A 14,712-nucleotide genomic window follows, 5' to 3' on the forward strand; every position below is an offset into this window, starting at 1 on the left:
TTAAGTAGGGTGTTGAGAGTAGGAGAAAGGGCCTTCACCCACCATAGGAGACGCCCTGCGACAGCCTACTTGAGGGAAGAGGTGACTATTCAGTGAATGAATGGAGAATGCACATCAGTAAAACCTTCAATAGCGTTTGACATCAAAACTATGGGGAGAAGCTGAGCAGCCTTAGGAGAAGAGCCAGACTGATAGAGTGGCCAACAATTGGACTAAATGATCGTCAGGAGAGTGTGATGGGAAATGTAGTCAGTTCTGAGGAATAGGATGGAATCTGTCCATTGTGTCACCCTGAAGTTCCCTCATATGTCACACTGCAGATGATCTGATGGGAAAGCTCGCCCTGTGTGAAGATAAATAAATATCTGTTGTTGGGTTGACTACATAGAAGAGGTGGAAACATTGTCATCATGACAGTCTGGGGGAGTCGCTTAGCTGGTGCCTGCATAGATTTAGCGCAGCCAGGGCTGGGTGGAACGGGTGGGGGCGGGAGAGAGCACAATGTTGTATACGGAGAGGCATAGAACAACTTGCAGATAAAAGATGATTGTGCAGTTTCAAAGTCAGCTAACTTGCATCTCTGCATAATTTTATGTTAATCTTCACAAGCTTAAAGTTCAATGGATGTGAAGTTTGAAAAAGAAAGTCAAAGGAGAACCTTTAGAGGCACTTAGTGGCAAAGGGAAGCTGTTCCTTCAAACAAAGTGGTCAACAGGTTATCGCTTTGAAGCTCTCGCCTGCTCAGTTCCCCCCTCATGCAAGATTTCCCCCTTCTTGCGGGACTATTTGCCTAGAGTGGAGTCCAGACATCTATCTTCTACACCAGGCTTCTCCAGCGAGTAGCTCACAAGCTACTGGTAACTCTCCAGCTACCTGTAAGTAGCTCTCCTGTGTGCTGCCCAGTGAACTAAATTAAAAGTGCTTGCTTATTTTAATTAATAAATGTGTTCCAAATTAGAAAAGCGTGTATTTGAAATGAAAATGAGTAAATTTTCAGAATTCATATGCTGCTGTATAGAGAAAAACAGCTGGATTCCGAAAATATATTTAAAGCTGATATTTGAGAGATGAAAATCAAACACTGTTGGGGAGAATATTGGTAATTGTATTACTTTAGTACCAGGGCCCTGCAACGAAGGCTTCTCGTATGACCCATGCAGAGGCATTCCACACTGATGAAGCGTGCTCTACATTGCTGCTGAGGGGCTGCTCCAATCGGTCCGTGAGTGGCCGGTTCTTGGGAGGTTTGTGGGCTGTTTTATTGTCTGGTTGATTTCCCAGATATTACCATAAACATTGACTGGAGCAAGCACAAATGGAAGCAGTCTCCCGTACCTTCCAAAACACCTACAAAAAGTGCCTTTACAAGTACAAAACTGCTCTATTTTCAAATGGGGCCACCTTTTATTTTAGCTTCCTGATGCACTATGGCTTTTATTTTGGCGCCCGCCCTATTTTCTGCTCCAGTCCGACACTGTGAACGTGTGTAAGCAAAGGAAGCGTAGGGGATGGGTGCAAGAGGCTGCAGTGGAGGTGATATGTAGGCCAGCCCTGGAGAGAGCCCAGGGTCAGGATGGACAGCACGTGGGTGTGAAGAGCAGGATGGACGTGGCCATGTCCAGTGGGCCCAGCAGCCCTTCTCTGCTGGTAGATTCCCTGCTTCCACCACTGACAGTGAGCTCATCTGAGCTCACGGATTCCCAGCTGCTTAATTAAAGAGGGTTAATTGATTAAGCGTTTCATGCAGAAAAGGGAGGTGGGCGGAGGGGGGACTGGCATGGTGACATAATGGTAGATGAAGTGGGAGAAAGAAGTCCATCTGTAAAGAAATGCCAGACAAAAAAAACAGCCTGTTCTGGAACCAGAAGGCAGTGAGAGGGTCCCCTTATGCAGGGAAACCAAAGAAACTCTTTTGAACCCGAGGCACATTCTCCATATTTGTGGTAGGAAGGGCCATCTAATGGAGGCCCGAGTCACGGAGGGCCAGTGGCAGGAAGGGATAGACTCATGGAGGCCAGTGCCGCAGAGGACCAGTGTCAAGAAGGGATAGGCTCATGGAGGCCAGTGCCGCAGGGGTCCAGTGTCAGCTAAGGGATAGGCTCATGGAGGCCAGTGCCGCATGGGTCCAGTGTCAAGAAGGGATACATGGAGGCCAGTGCCGCAGGGGTCCAGTGTCAGGAAGGGATAGGCTCATGGAGGCCAGTGCCACAGGGGTCCAGTGTCAGCTAAGGGATAGGCTCATGGAGGCCAGTGCCACAGGGGTCCAGTGTCAGGAAGGGATAGGCTCATGGAGGCCAGTGGCACAGAGGGCCAGTGTTAGGAAGGGATAGGCTAATGGAGGCCAGTGCTGCAGAGGGCCAGTGGCAGGAAGGGATAGGTTCATGGAGGCCAATGCTACAGGGGTCCAGTGTCAGGAAGGGATAGGCTCATGGAGGCCAGTGGCACAGAGGGCCAGTGCCGCAGGGGTCCAGTGTCAGGAAGGGATAGGCTCATGGAGGCCAGTGCCACAGGGGTCCAGTGTCAGCTAAGGGATAGGCTCATGGAGGCCAGTGCCGCAGGGGTCCAGTGTCAGGAAGGGATAGGCTCATGGAGGCCAGTGGCACAGAGGGCCAGTGTTAGGAAGGGATAGGCTAATGGAAGCCAGTGCTGCAGAGGGCCAGTGGCAGGAAGGGATAGGCTCATGGAGGCCAATGCCACAGGGGTCCAGTGTCAGGAAGGGATAGGCTCATGGAGGCCAGTGGCACAGAGGGCCAGTGCCGCAGAGGACCAGTGTCAGGAAGGGATAGGCTCATGGAGGCCAGTGCCGCAGGGGTCCAGCGTCAGCTAAGGGATAGGCTCATGGAGGCCAGTGCCGCAGGGGTCCAGTGTCAGGAAGGGATAGGCTCATGGAGGCCAGTGGCACAGAGGGCCAGTGTTAGGAAGGGATAGGCTAATGGAGGCCATTGCTGCAGAGGGCCAGTGGCAGGAAGGGATAGGCTCATGGAGGCCAGTGCCACAGAGGGCCAGTGTCAGAAAGGGATAGGCTCATGGAGGCCAGTGCCGCAGAGGGCCAGTATTAGGAAGGGATAGGCTCATGGAGGCCAGTGCTGCAGAGGGCCAGTGCCGCAGAGGTCCAGTGTCAGTAAGGGATAGGCTCATGGAGGCCAGTGCCGCAGAGGGCCAGTGCTAGGAAGGGATAGGCTCATGGAGGCCAGTGCTGCAGAGGGCCAGTGCCGCAGAGGTCCAGTATTAGGAAGGGATAGGCTCATGGAGGCCAGTGCTGCAGAGGGCCAGTGCCGCAGCGGTCCAGTGTCAGTAAGGGATAGGCTCATGGAGGCCAGTGCTGTAGAGGTCCAGTGTCAGGAAGGGATAGGCTCATGGAGGCCAGTGTCACAGAGGGCCAGTGGCAGGAAGGGATAGGCTCATGGAGGCCAGTGCCGATGAGGTCCTGTGTGAGGAAGGGAAAGGCTCATGGAGGCCAGTGCCGCAGAGGGCCAGTGGCAGGAAGGTATAGGGTCATGGAGGCCAGTGGCACAGAGGGCCAGTGTTAGGAAGGGATAGGCTAATGGAGGCCAGTGCTGCAGAGGGCCAGTGTCAGGAAGGGATAGTCTCATGGAGGCCAGTGCCGCAGAGGGCCAGTGGCAGGAAGGGATAGGGTCATGGAGGCCAGTGTCTTAAAGGGATAGGCTCATGGAGGCCAGTGCTGCAGAGGCCCAGTGCCACAGAGGTCCAGTGTCAGTAAGGGATAGGCTCATGGAGGCCAGTGCCATAGAGGTCCAGTGTCAGGAAGGGATAGGCTCATGGAGGCCAGTGTCAGGAAGGGATAGGCTCATGGAGGTCAGTGGCACAGAGGGTCAGTGTTAGGAAGGGATAGGCTAATGGAGGCCAGTGCTGCAGAGGGCCAGTGTCAGGAAGGGATAGTCTCATGGAGGCCAGTGCCGCAATGGGCCAGTGGCAGGAAGGGATAGGGTCATGGAGGCCAGTGTCAGAAAGGGATAGGCTCATGGAGGCCAGTGCTGCAGAGGCCCAGTGCCACAGAGGTCCAGTGTCAGTAAGGGATAGGCTCATGGAGGCCAGTGCCATAGAGGTCCAGTGTCAGGAAGGGATAGGCTCATGGAGGCCAGTGTCAGGAAGGGATAGGCTCATGGAGGCCAGTGTCTGAGAGGGCCAGTGGCAGGAAGGGATAGGCTCATGGAGGCCAGTGCCGCTGAGGTCCTGTGTGAGGAAGGGATAGGCTCATGGAGGCCAGTGCCGCTGAGGGCCAGTGCGGCTGAGCAGAATGTCAGTGTCACAAACAGGCAGCGTCACAGAGGCCATTTTAAAAGTGAGTCACAGTGGCAGAGGGCCAGTCACAGAAGCCAGATTGGCAGAGAGCAGGTGTCATAGAGAGTCACAGCAACAAAGGACCAGTGTTATAGAGAGTCACAGCAACAAAGGACCAGTGTCACAGAGAGCCAGAGTGGCAAAGGGCCAGTGTCATAGAGAGCCAGTGCCTTAGAAAGCCAGAGTGGCAGAGGGCTAGTGTCATTGAGAGCTAGAATGGCAAAGGGCCAATGTCATAGAGAGACTAAGTGACAGAGGGCCAGTGCCATAGAGAGCCACTGCCATAGAGAGCCAGAGTGGCAGAGGGCTAGTGTCATTGAGAGCTAGAATGGCAAAGGGCCAGTGTCATAGAGAGACTAAGTGACAGAGGGCCAGTGTCATAGAGAGCCTCTGCCATAGAGAGCCAGAGTGGCAGAGGGCTAGTGTCATTGAGAGCTAGAATGGCAGAGAGCTAGTGTCATAGAGAGTCAGAGTGATAAAGGACCAGTGTCATAGAGAGCCTAAGTGACAGAGGGCCATTGTCTTAGAGAGCCAGAGGGGCAGTGCAATAGAGAGCAAGAGCGGCAGAGGGCCAGTGTCATAGAGAGCCAGAGTGGCAGGGGCCAGTGTCATAGAGAGCCAGAGTGGCAGAGGCCAGTGTCATAGAGAGCCAGAGTGGCAGAGGGCCAGTGTCATAGAGAGCCAGAGAGGCAGAGAGGTAGTGTCATAGAAAGCCAGAGTGGCAGAGGACCAGTGTCATAGAGAGCCAGAGTGGCAGAGAGGTAGTGTCAGAGAAAGCCAGAGTAGCAGAGGGCCAGTGTCATAGAGAGTCACATCAACAGAGGGGCAGTGTCATAGAGAGCTAGAGTGGCAGAGGGCCAGTGTCATAGAGAGCCAGAGTGGCAGAGGGCCAGTGTAATAGAGAGCCAGAGTGGCAGAAAGGTAGTGTCATAGAGAGCCATAGTGGCAGAGAGGTAGTGTCATAGAAAGCCAGAGTGGTAGAGGGCAAGTGCCATAGAGCGTAAGAGTGCCAGAGAGTCAGTGTCACAGTGGGCGAGTGTCATAGATAGAGTGGCAGAGGGCTAGTGTCATAGAGAGTCACAGTGACAGAGGGCCAGTGTCATAGAGAGCTAGAGTGGCAGAGAGCTAGTGCCATAGAGAGTCACAGTGACAGAGGGACAGTCTCAGGGGCTATGATGAGAGGAGAGCAGTGTTCGGGGGCTACTGCTACTGAGGGTCAGTGTCATGGGGGTTTACTGTCAAAGTGTGACACTTCAGCCGTGAAATGAGAGCCTGTGTCACAGACTGCCAATGTCCTGGAGGGTCAGTGTCACAAAGATTCAGCGTCACAGGGGGTCATTTTCATGTAGGAGCCTTTGTCACTGAAGGTAAGTGACTTAGTCAGTGTCACAGAGGATAAGTGACAGAGTGTCAGTGTCACAGAGGGCAAGTGTCACATACAAATCTGTGACTCACATTCAAGTGTCGCTGAGGGCCAGTGACAGGGGTTTAGTACCATACTCCAGTCTCTATCACAGAGGGCCACTGCCACGGAGAATCAATGGAAGAGCGGGCCGGGGTCAAACAGAGCAAGTGTCAGAAGAGTGACGGTGCCTCCGGCCACGAGGATCCTGTGTCGGACAGTGTCACAGAGAACTAGTGTCACAAAGGGTCTGAGTCACCGAGGTTTCATGTCAAAGAGGGCCATTTTTCCCCAAAGAGTCAATGCCACAGAGGATCAATATCTCGGAGGGTAATTATGACAGAATGTCAGTGTCATAGAGGGTTCATATCACGGTGGGCCCTGTCATTGAGGATCTGTGTCACAGAAAAGTCTGTGCCATTGAGGGCGAATCTAGCAGTGGGCTGTGCTATAGAGTGACAGAAAGAGTCAGTGTCACAGAGGGTTAGTTTCAAAGCGGGCTAGTGTGACTGTGGGTCCGTGTCAGATAGGGTCACTGCCAAACAGGTAGTGTCAAGGAGGGTCACAAAGCGCCCCAAAAAGACAAGAAATCCCCTGTCCAGCCAGATGCATCACGGAACTTGTGAAATAGTGTCAATGACGTCAGAGCCCGCGCTCCAAATCCTAGCCCAATGTGTGTACCTTCTTCTGACCTGTAACTGGTGACTATCTCCCAATATCATTCTACTTCTCTGCAAAGTGCTCTATGACTTCGGAGAGTGTTATACAGAATTACCCGATATAGAATACATACATTTTTGCAGGCAGTTTTGAATTGGGCCCGAGCTTCAATGGTAGGGCTGGGGAAATGTGGTCACGTTTCTTGAGACCTAATACGAAACACGCTGCTGCATGGAGAGTTTCTCTCACTGGGCCTAGATGAACTTTTTGGAATGCCTGAGATAAGGGCAATTTCGTAATCTAGTCTGAAGAGGGCGAGAGACTGCACCACTGTTTTGAGATCTTGTTCCGGGATTAGTTGTCTGACGTCCCACAGCTTCTTGAGTTGGTGTTGTGCACTTTTGACCATGGCTGTGATGTGGCTGTGGAGGTTAAGTTGATTGTCAAAGGAATCTAGCACTCTGGATAATGGCGGGCAGCCATCCAGGGTGGGAAAGTTGGCCATCCATTCCTATACTGGAGTTTTTGCTTTCGTAGGTGAGTTCAAAAGAAATTCTATTTTAGTTGGGTTGAGTTTCAGATGATGGTCAGACATCCAGTTTTGAATCTTTAAGGACGTGATTGAAAGGAGGGCATGTCACAGACGGGCCAGCACCACAGAGAGCCCGCAAGGTTCTGTTCTTTTTGCATGCATTTGCTCAGATTTATAAAACATTTTACCTCCAGCCCTCTAGGGTGAAATCTGAAAATTTCGACCTACTTTGCTCTATATAGAGAAATTAATTCTGTCATCTGAACAACAATTAGTCCACCTTTATCAAACGGCTAAGGAGGTCAGACGCGTAACCTACATTACGTCATTCTAGCTGATATACTGGTTTTTCAAATACCACAGTGTTATCTTAATTCCTAAATGCAAAAAATAATTTTATGTTTCCACTATCAAATGAATCCAAAGACCATGTCTTGTGATATAGAAAGAGGCCAGGACTAGAAGTCAGAGGCAGTAAATTTGGCTCCCAGCTTGGCTTTCTATATTCTGGTTGATCTTGTGCACATGACTGTGTCCGGTACACATTACCTTATTCGCTTTGAATGATAAAAGGGATTCCTAGAGTAACCGTGCTCGGGAGAGGATTGAACGAGCAGCCCTTTCCTTCCCATATGAGGGCGTGAGGCTCTGGTAAGGAAGCAGGAGGTTGATAGGTAGAGCAACACTCAAGCTACACCTAGTTAGTTCCTTCTCTTTTTACCATAGTTCTGGCCTTTACCTGGGCTCAACGCAGTTGTATTTTGCTGCGGGAAGCTTGTCTCCTCTTCACAGTGTTATATTATCCGATCTCTGTGTATTTGCTCTGGCTCTTCGAATGACAATGCCGGTTCCCATCAATAGAGGATCTCACAGGAGACTTTACCACGACTCACCGCAGTGGCCATGAACATTAACTGTCCCTTTACATAAAAGTTGATACCATGTGTCTTCATGGCGTTACGGAAAGCTACCATTGTGCTGCCCTAGGAAGGCTTCTTTGAATTTCCTCGCAACTTTCAAAAACCTGTGTCTTTGTCTTGGCGGAGATGTTACTTCGTCACAACGGCGCTGAATATCTCATCAGCCAAAATATAAATCCCATTATATCCTATGCGATTTATATATCTCAGTTGACTGGATGTCCCTCACTGTTGTGACGGAGTAACCCATCTGCCAAGATCTAAACCAGGCCCTTTGACTGGTACTGTCATATGGCGGACAGGGCTTCTCTCAGCAGCAGACACTTTGTCCCACCATGGATCCGGCTCAACCGCCAGGAGGCGCAGAGCTCATGGGAACCTCTGGGAAAACCCCAACACATGGAAAGTCACAGGAAATGCCAAGAGTGTGAGTTTTCCCAGATATGGATGGTAAGTGTACCAGAGGAGCAGTAAGTGCGGTCCGACCCTTCTCTGGCACACTATTGATTGTAAAAGGACCGATGTTAGATACAGTACCTAAACATACGGCATCCAGCGCACCCCAGCTAACACCGCTTTGTGTGGCAAAGGTTATTGTGTTGTCACTTGTTCTCCTCAGTGCCACCCACATGAATGTATGCGAAGAAGTCAAATTTTCTGTGCTCTCTTACTCTGCTGCGCCCATGGTCTCCCCAGTTCTGCCCATGCTATGCCAGGGCCAGAGTCTCTGCATGAGTCAGGGCCTCACTTGGCACACACTCAATCTCGGTTGTGCAACAGGATGAACCCACTGCATGTATTAGACCCTGCCCGCGTCTTTGTTCTCAGAAGGACTGAATATCAAACACCACAGAATGTGATATTAAAGTCCAGTGTGGCAGTGGCCACGCATCGAACCCCATTGTTTTGTGTCTTTGCTTCTCAGTGCCAACACATGGCAAAAGGTGACTTATTATCTCCCCATCGTATCTCAGAATCATTTCACCAGGGTAATTCAACATTTTTCTGGTGAATTCGCAAAAATACATTTTCAAGTATGAATTGTACCTTTACTTTCTATCATTGCTCGAGCCACCTTTACTTCCTGTCAGTGTCGCCTTCCCTGCTGGAGCCACCTTTACTTCCTTTCAGTGCCACTCTCTTTGCTGGAGTCACCTTTACTTCCTTTCAGTGCTACCCTATATGCTTGAGTTACTTTTACTTCCTTTTAGTGCCACCCACCTTACTCGAGTCACCTTTACTTTCTATCAGTGTGGCCTTCCTTGATCGAGTTACCGTTACTTCCTGTCAGTGCCACCTTTCTAGCTTGAGTCACTTTTACTTCCTACCAGTGCCACCTTGCTCAAGCTACCTTTACTTCTTTTCAGTGCCACTTTCCTTGCTTGAGTCTCCTTTACCTACTATCAGTGGAGCCCTCCTTGCTCGAGTCACCTTTACCTCTTGTCAGTGCTGTCCTTTTAGCTCGAGTCACTTTTACTTCCTGTAAGTGCTGCCATCCTTGCTAGAGTCACCTTTACTTCTTATCGGTGCCGCCATCTTCGCGCCACTCACCTTAACTTCCTGTCAGTGCTGCTGTTAAACCTGCTGCTCAGCCTGTGTGTCTGTGGAGTGGAATGTTGGTGTGAGAGCTGGTTATGGAAGGTTGGATGAGAGAGGTGTCAGTTGGAGTGAGGGCTGAGCAGCAGGGAGGCTGCTCCTTGTGGGGCTGAACCTTGTAACATCTTGCTTATAATAACTCTACGTGGAAATCTACCTGGACTTCCTATCATTATTTACAACATATTTTGGTGACGATTTTAAGGAAAAGAACCAGCGTGTGCAACTTCTGCGGAAATCTACCTGGACTTCCTATCTTTATTTACAACAGCTGCCCTCTATGCTGGAGTCACCTTTACTTCCTGTCAATGCTGCGCTGCTTTATCGAGTAACCTTTACTTCCTGTTAGTGCCGCCCTCCTTGCTTGACTCACCTTTACTTCCTGTCAGTGCCGCCCTCATTGCTTAAATCACCTTACATCCTTTCGGTGCCGCCATCCTTCCTCAAGTCACCTTTACTTCTTATCAGTGCCGCCATCTTCCCTCCACTCACCTTAACTTCCTGTCAGTGCTGCCCTCTATGCTCGAATCACCTTTACTTCCTGTCAGTGCCGCCCTCTATGCTCGAATCACCTTTTCTTCCTGTCAGTGCCGCCCTGTACGCTCAAATCACCTTTACTTCCTGTCAATGCCGCCCTACTTGCTCGAGTCACCTTAACTTCCTGTCAGTGCCGCCCTCTATGCTCTAATCACCTTTACTTCCTGTCAGTGCCGCCCTCTTTGCTCGAGTCACCTCTACTTCCTTTCAGTGCCGCCATCCTTCCTCAAGTCACCTTTACTTCCTGTCAGTGCCGCTATCTTCGGTCGAGTCACCTTTACATCCTGTCATTACCACCCTTCTTGCTCCAGTTACTTTTACTTCCCATCAGTTGTGCTACAGTTGATCAAGTCGTATTTACTTCCTGTCAGTGTCGCCTATTTTGCTCGAGTCTCCTTTACTTCGTCTTTGTCGTCCACCTTCCTCCAGTCACCGTCACTTCCTATCAGCGCCACTCTCTTTGCTAGAGTCACTTTTACTTCCTGTCAGTGCAGCCCTCTTTGCTCTTATCACTTTTTCTTCCTGTCAGTGCCACCATCCTTGGTTGAGTCATCTTTATTTCCTGTCAGTGCTGCCCTTCTTACTCGAGTCACCTTTTCTCCTATCAGTGCTGCCTTTCTTGCTTGAGTCATGTTTACTTCCTGCCAATGCCGCCCTCCATGCTCGAGTCACCTTTACTTTCTATCAGTGCCACTCTCTTTGCTCGAATCAACCTTTTGTGAGTTGCTGTGTCTTCTTTGATGCTTAGTTTTAGATCATCTCGGCGAGAGGGCAGCCCTGCTACACTGGTTCATTCCCAGCGTCACCCTTCACACTTACTTCATAGTTTCTATCCACCCTTCCCATGTTTCACCAATGTCTATGCAAAGTATCGCTCCTTTGGGGCTGGACCGGCTTCAAGTGAGCAAGACTCTTCATGCCACGGAGCTGAGTTGACAACAGTGTTTAAGTGTTTGAACATTGATAATTGTCCCTTTGGGCAAACAAGTCTCTGAGGTTGCTGGTGTGTGACTGCTCCCTTATTCCCAAGCCAGATCTGTACAGTCAGCCAATTAAATCACTTAGCAGCCTGGCTACAGCTCATGAAAACAGGAGGCTGGAGGTGATGTGAGAACACGCGAGCTGGGTGATCCATCAATTAATGGTGTGGCAATATCGGGGTAACAAATGGCTATCCAGACATTCTTATCTGCCCATTGGCCCTTGAGACGGCTGGTGCCTTTGAGGAACTGCTTGTGGCAAACTGTCAGGCATCGCTAACCCACGGCAGAGCTACAGCAGAGCCAAAGAGCTCCTCACAAGATCTCAAGTGATAGATGCTTGGGGGCCTCCCCAATAATACAAGCTCCAACCCATCCCTGACTGCCTTTGGTCAGAGATGTTTAAGGCGGTGGTATGACAGAGGCACGCATGGCTAAACCACGGATGCCTCTACAACGCAGTCTGAACCACGAATGTGTCTTAGCCATGCATTCCTTTACCACGCATGCCTTTACCATGCAATTTTGTTGTAATGGCATGATTGGTAAGGGAATATTCGTGGATAAGATCGCCACTCCTCGTCCTAAGCCCTAAAATTCTATTCCCCCTACCTCGCCCCCTGCCCTAAGGCCTAAAACCCTGCCCCCTTGAAAAAAAAAACGACCCCAACCCCCTCTCCCTGCCCTGAGCCCTAAATCCTACCCTCACCACTAAAAAGCCCCCCCAAACCCAGCCCTTAAAAAGGCCCGAGCCCTAAAAGCCTACCCCCTATTCATAAGACTGCCCGATCTCCCTGCCCTAATCCCTAGATCTGACTCCCAACCCTTAAAAACGACCCCCCCCCCAAAACCTGGTCCCAGCCCTACTGACCTGTCCACGTCTGGAGCTTCCTGTTCTGACGCTTTCTCATCCTCTCCCCACTCATCTACACACTAGACCGCGCTATCTGCCTTAACCACGCATGAGCGTGGTTAAGGCACATGTGTGGTTCAGGCAAGCGTGATTGCGCTTGCGTTGGAATGGTACGTGTGGCTCTACCCGTGTTGTTCCGGCCGTTTCCCTTTAAAGGGTGGCCCAAGTTCATTAGAAAAGCGGGGTTCCATCTGGCAATCCATTTAGTGCTTTGATTGAGTTATTATAATCATGTGCATCCCCTCCTTTCCACACCTTAGACTCAGTAAGTAAGGTGGCTTAGGTGGAGCATTACTGTATTTAAAAAGAATTTGTTTAAACAGGAGTTTAAGTCCCTCTTTCATGTTTATTGAGTGTGTGCTGCTTGGAGTGTTTATTTTGGCTTTATTTTGTGACCGCTGTCGTTTTTTTGTATTTATTGTTTATATCAGGTCATTTAAAGCCCGAAGAACGTCACGATATGTATCAGCATTTTGTGTGGTTTCATCAATTCAAAATATTGGATTCTTCATTCCAGCTGTTTGAAATAAATATAGCCGTCATCTGTTGCTGGCTTTCACAGCAGGTTGTTTGGGACTGTTGTCACTTTTAATTAACATTCGGCCACCTTTAGTAATAAAAAAAATACACTAGTCCATCATGGAATTCAAAGGTTGTATGACGTCACGATTTACGGTGATGTCATGAAGTGATAGGACACGTGATGTCACTTCCACTACACCCTGACCGGAAATAATAAGACCACTGGTACATACTGAAGACTTTTTGACTGGGAAGTGATGGCGGAGAAGAGAGGGCCATTTGAAGGCTGGTCAGTTAGAAATATTGGAAGATTCAGGGTGTGTCTCGTATCCTACAACACATTCGTCCATAACGGAGCGACTAAGAGAGAGGCGGAGCTCGGGGAGGCGACGTCACGCTAGTTTACGCTCTCTCGGGGAGGGCACAGAAGCGCATGCTGAAAACAACAGAGATGAGTTTACACCCCCGGCCTCCATCACATTCCGGCGCTGGATTCCCGGCCTTGAAAGGAAGAAACTGACAGACTTTTGAAGGCATGTTTTAGAGCCGTGTTTTGTGTACATACAGATGTCATTCTTAAGGGGTCCCTGTAGGGTCGAGGACTCTTCCGTGAAGCCGGCCAGGGCACGTGTCCAGGTCTGTCTGTGTCTCGAGTATCTGTCTGCACGTGTGGCTCCAAGGAACCGAGACATGATTCTCCTAAAAGGGCACAGGCGGGCCTGTTCGAAGGCCGCGCGCAGGCTTTGGGTTTCCCGTAATCCCTTTGTTTGCACGTGTTTAGCTGGTGAATCTTTTTGTCTCCCACAGAGTCTTTTTGAACTCTGGTAAAAACACCCGGATTAAGCAAGCCGCTCAATTAGACACACGGGAGTGAGAGAGTAAACAAATCCCAGCGTGCTGACGTCAGGTCGGGGATGAGTGGACAGCACCGGCCATTGCGCGGCCAGGCCCGGGCTGACCCTTTACAAACCACCGCAGGTCGATATCTGGGGCCCAGCATGGCAGACAGGGCAACTCCCAGCATGCACTGGCGTATTAAATAAAAACAGAACTCTGTACAAATGATTTGGAGATACGAGTGATTTCCTTACAGGTCCCACCAGCTATAGCAGGGCTCCCCAGTGTAGGTCCAAGAAGATCGCATCCAGGCCAGTTTAGCAGAATCCCCACATTCCGGAAGCATCCTGTTAATCTAAAGTCATTTAAATAGCCAGTGGTCCTTCTTCAAATCTGGCCTGTGCACACCCCTCCTGGCCATACACTGGACACCCCTAAAATAAGAGGCTGTTTGTTAGCTGTGGAGATCTCATTACAAGATTTAGGAGTAAAATGCTTCTCTACAGAAGCTCGGTGGTCTGACCAAGTATAACGCCTCACACACCAGAAGAGGTCCGAAGTAACCTCTTAGGCCGCGTCACGTCACCACGTCTGGACCTCTGTGAAAGGAGAATGTCTCTTTTAACCAAGCAGAGGTTTCATTTCAGTTTACACACTATATGTGGTCTCAGAGGCTGACGTTTCATAAACATACCATCTCAGATATTAACCTCATTGCAGATTTTCGCTGGAGCTAACTTTTCATCAAATGTCTTGAATGTCATCCCACCTACATATCAGGAACATTCTAATGACCAACCAGATATTAATCAAAGAACTACATTTACCAAACGGAAAGTCTTTCAAATTATAGTAATTTGAAGAAAAAAAATTCAACCTAGCACTTGGACTTCAACCTACCGACAAAAATCATGGGCTTGAAATTAAGGAAGGGTCTGAGAAAAAATACCCGAGTACAGAAACGTTACTACCACATTTCTTCATACCACATGTGCCTGTTGTCCAAGTTTTGGCTTTTTAGTGACATAGCTTTCTGTGATGAGACTTGGGGTCCCCCACTTAGAATGTGAAAAGAGCAAATGCAAATTACAGAACCCAAATGGCTGTTTGGCTAAAATGTAAGGACTAGCTGAACGTGCCTCGCGTGACTAAAGGGTCATTTGGCTGCTAGGCCCAAAATGGGAACTTGGTTAACTGACAACAAAGTGTAGAATCTGGACTGAGTATGTTTAGTGTCAGTTTCCTGATTTCACATTTTTAAGCTTTTAGGGCCATATGTATCAAAGGGTTTTACCCATTCTATGGGAAAATGTATTCATACATATGGCCCTTAGTTCCTTCATCAATAGCATGTTAGTGTGTTTTTGATGGCCTCCTGCAAGGACCCAACACCTATACAATTTTAAGTCTCAAAATTGAAAAATGTGAGCAAAAATGCATCATCGGCCTTCTCTCTAGACCCTTTCTTTTCTGGTACAGTAGAATATTTGACAGTATCTGACTATCTTTCT

General features: G+C 49.5%; 1 protein-coding gene across 1 annotated transcript in view; it reads right to left on the reverse strand.

Moving 5' to 3' along the window:
- Positions 1–14,712, reverse strand: part of CACNA1C (calcium voltage-gated channel subunit alpha1 C) — a 2,189,932-nt gene that overhangs the window by 1,477,322 nt on the left and 697,898 nt on the right. The gene's annotated exons all lie outside the window — the stretch shown is intronic.

Source organism: Triturus cristatus, chromosome 4_1, assembly GCF_964204655.1.
Source record: "Triturus cristatus chromosome 4_1, aTriCri1.1, whole genome shotgun sequence".
Classification (NCBI taxonomy): domain Eukaryota; kingdom Metazoa; phylum Chordata; class Amphibia; order Caudata; family Salamandridae; genus Triturus; species Triturus cristatus.